We start from the raw sequence: 9106 nt of genomic DNA on the forward strand, positions 1-9106 counted from the left end.
TTGTTTGTTTTTTGTTTGTTTGTTTTTCCAGCAAGCAATGACAGCAACACCGAGGATTACAATAACAACCGTAACAACACCAATACTAATACTAATACTAATAATACTAATAATAATAATAATAATAATAACAATAATAATAATATTCCAACAACAACAACAATAATCAAGGATTCAAGGATTCAAGGAACTTTATCGTCATTCCAGTTCACATTTACATGCTAGTGGTACGAAATTAGCAATAATATTAATAGCATAATATTCCAATAATAATAATAATAATGCATATTTTGTTTTATTTATTTATTTATTTATTTTGTTTTAGCAAGCGAGGACGACAGCGCTTTAGAGCCACAGTTACAAAAAAAGAAAAATTGAGAATTGAGTCTCAACAAGCTTCTAAATAGGCTACCATCTAAATATGGACACCGTGAGAATACATGAGCAAAGTAAGCAGGAGAATAGCATTAGCCTATTATCCGTATAATCTGGGATGATCCCGTAATTTTACCACCTCAAAATATTCCGAGTAGGCCCTATAGGTCTATATGCATATAAACGCATCTGACGCACCTGAAAGTTTCATTTATCGAGGCTAATTAGGCTACATCTAAATGCAATCTACAATCTAAATGGAAGATCACATTTGGAATAGGCCTTCGCTACCGAGATGAATTTGCCCACAGTGTAGCCGACAATCACACAGCAATACACTCTACATCCTGAAACCTAAATAACTGAGTTCTAATGATCAGTATGTCCTGTCCTGTTTAAAGATGAATTTAACTAGCTCGGCCTTTGGATAACCCTAACCTTAACCCGCGATGACACAGGCGGTTCACGTTCTCAGAGGAAGCGGAGTTGTGGGAGCAGCCTACTGAAGACTGCACCGTGTCTGTGGTGTGAAAGTAGTTTTGCTTTGGGTGGGCGACGTCATTTTCACCCCAGATTTGTACGGAGGACTTAGTTAAGTGTTTAAGATGCGATGTTGAATTTTCAAAAAAAAAAAAAAAAAAAAAAAGAGACGATTCACCAATTAATTGTGGATTTTATTTGTGAGTTCCTCGACATCTTCCTGAGGGTGTAAAGTAAAAAAAAAAAAAAAAAAGTCACGCGCTACGTGCGACCCGGGCTGTTCCACGCACGGCTCCACTGGCAAAAATAAAACGGATAGATACGCAGGAGAGATAAATGTTGAATTTCATTCATTCCAAATTCATGAATGGTTTTATTCAAAACCAGTGATTTGATGAAAAGTATTGTGCGCGTTTCGAACCAGGTGTGTTAAATGTAAAAACAATCACAAAAATAAGACAAAAAATATAATGTCATCACCATCGTGTCAGTAGGCCTAGCATTTGCAACAATAAAAAAAAGTTGTCAGATTGCGTTTATTTATTTATTTTTTTCACTTTGCTTCGCTTGATTTGGTTTTCAACAGGGCAGAGCAGAGGTCACTCTCACATTGAATCAACACACACACACACACACTGCTAAATGTGTGTGTGGCCATCAGCAATGAACAAAACGACAAACCTCTGGTTTATTGAAGTGCCTTTTATCTTTTTTTTTTATCCCCAGATGAAGTCCGCCTGGCCCCCGGCTCCTCTCTTCCTGCTTCTGTTCCTCCCTCGCTCCCTGTCCCTCCCTCTCCCCTCCTCCCCTCAGTTGAAGCTGACCTGCCTCAGCACCTCGGATCCAGAAGCCATGAAGGCTGACACTTTGCATGACAACAGTGACAGCGGTGACCTGTGGACGGGCCATGGCCCTCTGCACCCCTGCCTCTCCACCTCCCCGCCTGCTAACTCCAGCTGTGAGGTGTGCACCGTGGACGGGACGGTGCATGCTGTGTGTGGTGACCTGGTGGATACAGCCAACCTGCAGCTAGAGGGTGAAGGTCACTCTTTTGGCCTCACAAAGAGCGGTGAGAGGCACCTTGAAGTCTCTTCTTGTCTTTTTGTTGATATTTCAGTGATTAAATTGCAAGTGTTCTGTTCTGTAAATGTGTCAGAAAGTGGCCCTCACTGTCAGTCAGGTGGAGCAGCAGAGCTCCTCTGAACGGCCTCGCTCTCTAGTTTGTGTCTGTAAAGTTTGATGACGTCCAGTTTGACAAAATGCTCATGCAAAAAGCACCTAAGTGTGTGAGCTGCACTTCTTACAAAATGTAATGTGGTGTGATATGCACAAATATTAATAATAATAATAATTAGTAGTAGTAGTAGTAGTAGTAGTATTAATTGGCCTTAGAAGGAAAACTTTTTTTTAAAGAAAAAAAGGAAGTCAGTTTGGGCCACAGCTTTTCCATCAGTATGCACGTTAAAAGCCAAATGTCCATCAAGCCATATGCCAAGGTATTTGTGATTGTGCTAATAAACATGTATATAGTCAGAGCACCAGTCTTGGCAGTTACAATTAATTTAGTATGAACTGAATGCTTTCATGTAATTTGATTAATATGTTTTTCACTGTGGTCTAATTGTCTAATTTGATCGTTTTCCCATTTGGTCTGCACCTACTGCACATCTGACTGACTAGGAGGGGGCCCTCTCTCTCTGTGGTCTCTGTGGTTCTTGATTCTTCCTCTAAAGTGACAGGATTTTCAATAAGAGCAGCAGCAGTACACTGACTCCAGAGCTGCTGTGTGTCTACATGATGCACTGCTTACATGACCATTAACCACAACGTGTGTTTTATTAGAGTGTCCTAAACTTCTTGACCGATCCGCTGAAGCTGCTGGAGCTGCTGGAGCTGCTGGAACCGCTGGAGCTGCTGGAGGTACTGGTGCTCCTGGAGCCGCTGGAGCTGCTGGTTCATCTGGAGGTCAGGGTGAGTGCACTGACACACACCTCTCTATCATCCTCTCTCTGTGTTTGGTGGAGGGAGCTTGTCTTTCAGACTGCACAGTTTTAGCTCTGGTTTCCCAGTCCCACACAAATTTCAGGTTTATTGGATATTCTCACCCAGAGACTCTCCAAAGTATGAATCGACAACATGCAGGTTTTTCATCCATCTACAATTCAGAGGCAGCCGTCATTCTCAAATTTTGTGGCAGGGCATTTAACACGCTCTTTTTGTGTTCATAGTAATAACCGCTGTTCTGTGCAGGACTTTTCTCATCTGACTGCAATACTGCCCATACTGGAGGGAGATAAGGCTGCACTTCACTGGAGGATTATTAACATGATTTTAATTTATCGGCCTTTTGCAAAACAAAATGAAATCATTGTTTTACATTTGATGTCTTCTCCACATTTAATGTTTCTATATTCTTAATTAATCTCCACTTTTAGATCTTATTGACATTGGTTTTCTGCTACCTGTTTTTTTAGTGGATTGTTTGGTTTTTATCGTGCAGTTTTATCAGCAGTTTGAGCTGCACTTCCTGTATGAAAGGTGCTGTATCAAGAAAGTACTATTATTAGTAATAGTAGTACTACTTTAGTATCATCATTATCATTGGCGTGTGGGTGGCCTCGAGCCCTGCGTAGCCTGTCTCGTTTGTTATTCCACAGATTAATTTCTTACATTCCTCATCTCTCTCTCATGTCCTGATTTCACTCTGTGGCCCAACGGATGCTTCATCAGGTGTGCTGCTCTCTATCGTCGCTCCCATCATCATCACCATCATCATCATCAACTCCTGGTAACCTCAGAGGTTAATGTTCAAACACTTACATGCTTTGTGATTATAAGATAAGATGATCTTTATCACAGAAACACCAACCACTCAGTCCACAACACATCCGACAGAGCTGCAGCTTCACACAACACACCCTCTGTATGAGAGCAGCTGACCACACACCTTTAAACAGTCCAAGTAGAGTTTTGCCTTTGGCAGACTATTTGTTTAGTTCATATCATTATCCCAAATCTTGGAATGAAGAAATATATATACATATATTTTCTGTGTATAAGAAAAAAATACAGAGTTTCTTTTTCTCCTTTTTGTACAAAAGAAACCAAATCATGACCCAAAGCTCGCAACAGAAACTGAGCCAGAGGTTTATTGAACTGTTACCCCCCTAAAAATGATATGAGTTGGTTATAAATATCATTATACATATTGTCACTGTTCATGGAAAACCATGTATCTCCAGTTTTAGTAGTTTTCATGTTTTAACTTAATTTGAGTATTTAGTCTGAGACAGTCTTCCAGCCCTTGGAGTTATGAAGCCTTTACAAAACTAATCACAAAAACTGAAGAATGAAGCATGAAAAAATGTACAGGCTGACACTCCTTTACTGTCGGCTACAGATGTGCTGTGCATTTCTAATTTCTCAAAAAAAATTGATGGACAGCAGCTGTATAGACAGTAGGCATTTGATGTAATTTTTAGTGATGAAATAATGAGATTTAACACCTCTCTCTCTCTTTCTCTCTCTGTCTCTCTCTCTCTCTCTCTCTCTCTCTGTCTCTCTCTCCCTCTCTCTCTCTCTCTCTCTGTTTTCAGAGTCCCGATGAAGATCTTCGGTCCTTCATTTTTCTTATTTGGCTGTCATGCAGGGCTGTCCTAAACGTTTATTTTTCTCCCGATTAGTCAAACGATAAAATTTTCAAGTAATCAAGTGACGTTTTTACGTGCATCGTTAAGTTTGGTTTCTCGAAGCAACGGGGCGCAGTCAAAGTTACGTGCTCGTGCTGCTTCAGCTCCTTCATGATACCGTGTTACCGTATATTCACATTAGTTGGTAATTAGTTACCTGGACATACGATCAGGGGCGTCGCCAGGAATTTTGGGCCCCATGAAAAAAAAAATATATATATTTACTCGATGATGATTTAATAATTTTATATTAGTTTTTACCTATTTTTGGGGGCCCCTGTCAGACAAGGGCCCTTGGAATTGGCCTACTTTTCCCCCATTTATGGTCCCCCCTCCATACGATTATCCAGCTTTTTGCCCTCTGTCGTCCCCCAGCAGCCACTCCGTTCTGCAAAGGCTGAAGGCAGCCAAGTCATTTTACTTCTCTTTCAAATATCTCCACACTTTTGACCTCTTTGACCGTCTTTTTGGTGGTGTGGTGTCGCTGCTGCCTTCTTCTCCGCCTGAAACGCTCGAACCTGGAGCCTTGGCCATTCTATTCCACTTCTCCACTTCTGTTCGCAAATGTTCACGTTGTACACAAAGATATCTATAATAAAGGCTAGATGTCTAGTGGCCGCTGCCAGCCAATGGAGTCGCACGTCCGCACATGGCGGCCATCTTGCCACAGTCAGCTCGCTCACCTATAACATTGTGTGGTAGTGGTGCATGTACTTTTTAATAACCATAACTTGCTCAATTTTCTACAGATTTTCAAACGGTGTGGTTTGTTATAAACGTCAGAGGTGTAGTTATAAAACTGCACTTAATTAATAATTATGTTACACTTCTGGTCAAACATCCAGAATTGTAGCCACGTTAAAATGTTTGTAAGAAACCAAACCGTTTGTAAATCCGTCCAGATTTCAGCGAGATAAGAGGATTCACGTCTGTGCAGATCACTCACCTTCCCTCAGGTAGAGAGCTTGCCTATGGTAAGATGGCCGCCCGGTGATGACGTTACAGACTCCGCCGTTAGACATCTACCCTTTATTATAGATATCTATGGTTGTACATGTCAAGGTATTTACATCACCGACGTAGGCCTCATCGATTAAGTCGATTAATAAGGACAGCCCTAGTGTCATATATCAATCCACAGCCAGTGCCAAAAATCATACACACAATGAAATTGGATATCACAATTGGATGTTACAAAAATTTCATGTCAATTCCCACTTTCATGTTATTTATTTTTTTTAGTTATGTAGCCTGCAGCCATAACTGTGTGTGTGCAGGAAAACACCATCTATACATTTCTGTGGACACACACTGTTTATCCATCTAGGCCCTGGACTGCTACATTTCAATGTTGTTTTTGTTTTTGTTGGTTTTTTTGTTGTTGTTGTTTATTTTTTTTACTTGAAAAGCACAGTGCACTGCTGAATCTGATTATTTAAATCAACTTTAATCAGGTTTTGATGTCATCATAGTGCCTCAGCTCATCTGCTGCTTCTGTGGATGACAGTGATGATGATGATTTTTAATGTGCTTGTACTGTTACCAAAATAGGAAATAATCTACTGTAAAGGGCTTTTTTATTGTAGTTTTTTAAGGATTGCAATGAGAAAAACCAGCACAAGCTCCTGTCTCCTCCTGTCTGCTTGTTGCACCACAATAAAAACATCAAAATACTTTAAGATAAAATGGCTTTTTATTCATTTTGTTTTTATACACGTCTACTGAGGTGAGCAAAATTCTCCAGCTGTGGTGCCATCTGATAAAAAAAAAAGAGTTTTGGCTTGTTTGTTTTACATATGGTGACACTGCTATCCTGAGCCTACTGAAGCCCGTCAGCCTGTTTCTGCAGCAGTGTGGTACAAAAAATCTCATTTTAATCTCACCAAAACCAAGGAGATGGTTCTGGAAGGTATTTTAGAATAAAAACCAGAATATGGAAGCTATTTTAGAATAAAACAGTAAACAGTAACAATGCATATTCTAAATAATCAAGATTGCTAATTGATTTAGCCAGAAATTAAGTTTGTTTGAGTGAAAGATGAAAAAAAAAAAAAGTATAAACCAGGGATGAATATTAGTGTGTCAGGACATGTCTGAGCTATGTCTGAACTTGAGCTTGTGATTTTGCAGTGGTTTCTGGGTATTTGCTGTTGGATGTATGTAGAATGTGCAATAGATGTGGAGTTTTCTTTGTTATGTGCAATATGGATTATTGGCTATTAATTGTTATGAAAGTGTGGATGCATTTATGTGTGCAGCACTGAGTCAAAGACAACATTCAATGCATGACGTCACTCCTGTGACCTCCACACTTATCTATTGCTTATAATCTAATTCTTCTATTGACAACTGACCAACAGCAACCAGCCTAATGTAAGGACGTCCACTGGCAGATTCAGGCCTCATAAAGATTCCACGTTCAATTCAATGAGAGGAAGGTGGTGTGTAGAAAGTGAAACTATTGAAACTGAGATAACATTTAGAAATATTGGCCCACTTTCGGAAGTGAATGGTGGGCCACACCTGGCCCCCGGGCATATTAGCCTTAACTGAACCATAACAAAACCAGTAGTGTGAATTAGTTTAGCTTCTGGGTAAAATCTGGATTTTGGTCTGTCAGCCACATGTGGGCCACATAAGAGCCATCAGGCTTTACCAGAACTCAACCTTAAAGGCATGCTGTATGAGGCCCAGCTGTAAGCCATATTATCTTCTTTGCAGTTGGTACAGCTGCGGTAGAGGTCTGGCTATGTTATGGTTCAAACAGCTTGCATATACTTGGGCCAGATATGGTCCGTCATTCACTTCCGTAAATGGGCCACATCTTTGCTGTTTATTTGGGCCACATCCAAGCCAAAGGAAATGTGCTATTGGGGAGGCAGTCACTTTTTGAATGTATGGCCAAAACAAAGTGGTTATGACATGGCCCTCGTGTGTTTTGCCATATCACGTTGCCAGTTACAAATCACATGTGCCCCAAAAGTAAAATTTATTATCTGGGCCAAGTGCTTCAATTACAGAACTGTCCCAGAGGAGAAATTCCCTCCAATTTTGAAGCTATGGCCAAACCAACGTGGTTAGGATGTGGCCCTCACGTGTTTTGCCTTACCACATCTCAGCTAGAAGTGCCAGCTAGACGCCACATGTGGCCCAAAAGTCAGTGCTATCATCAGGCTTGGCATGTTGTTCCCCTGCAGGCAGCAGCAGAGTCAGTAGAGAGTCGGTACGAGTCAAATCAGAAACTGCATAAGGAAATATTTGCATCTGAATGGAGGAAACCAGTGATACTACAAACAGCCATACTGTTTATTCTGTGGCTGTGACTGTGTGTGTGCATGTGTGTGTATGGGAGGGTGTTGTGCAGGTTTCACCAGCACAACACGTGATGATGCAAAGGAATGATGTTACGCATGTTTGATGATTCATTAACCAGTAAAAATGACGACAGGCTTGTTAGGGTTGAGGTTACAAGTCATGTACAAGTGGTATGCTAACCTGGCTTGACAAAAAATAAAAGAACCTTTCATAACTGCTTACAAATGGAAAATTATGACTACTATTGGCATTCACATGCTGCTGTAAACAAACACCAGTCTGACTGCCATAATAAAAACAGTCGTGACGGTAAAATTGTAATTTTTTTTTAAAGAGAAGCCTGTGTACACACAGCTTTATGACTCTGATAAGAAGAATGTGTGTGCATGTTTCTGGCTTTGTGCGCACAGCTGCACACACAGTTTGAGTCATGACTCAGGTTTCTTGCATATGACAGTAAACACACACACACACACACTTATAACAGTGCACACTCCTTCATTCATATTACACAGACATCTGCACTGGTGTGTGAGCAGCCTGCAGTAATCTGATTCACCCACCACTGGAAAAGCCAGTGGTTTCTGTACAATCCAACCTGTCATGTAAAACTTGTTAATAGTGCCTCCCATCTTAAAAGGAGACTTCTCCAAAACGACTGAGCCATTAAAATGGAAACATGAGGCCGGGTGCCTATGCAGGAAGGAAGGGATTCTGGGTAATTCCTCCCACCGAGAAACCACCACAACTAAAGACTAAAAGATGGACTTTGTTACAGGGCAGCAGTCACATCATTTTGATTATTAATGTCCTCATTTTCTGGAAATTGTAGGAGAATATGAAAGTCTCAGACTGTCAGTGAGAACAACAGTGTTGGAAACAGAGAACAAAATATACAGAACATAATACTTTATTTAACTCTCTTTTTTTCCACTGTGTTGGCATTTTTTCATTTGCATTCTTCTCTTACAGGAAGAACAAAACCACAAACTGATAAGACCGCAGGTCCACACCACCCTGAGCCCATGTCTTGTGCTTTTACTGAAGGGGGTTTCCTGGTTCCTAGTGCACCTTCCTGCAGCGTCAAGAGGAACGTGTCCAGACATGTTACTGCCAGCTGTGAGAATGACAGTGACAGTGATATCAAGTAATAAGACATTAAACTTCTACTGAATTTAAGGCTCTTGGCTCAGTTGGCATGAGGGATATTTTACACCAACAGCTTACTTTGTGCACGGTGCAGAAAA

This window comes from Myripristis murdjan, chromosome 4 (genome assembly GCF_902150065.1).
Source record: "Myripristis murdjan chromosome 4, fMyrMur1.1, whole genome shotgun sequence".
Lineage (NCBI taxonomy): Eukaryota > Metazoa > Chordata > Actinopteri > Holocentriformes > Holocentridae > Myripristis > Myripristis murdjan.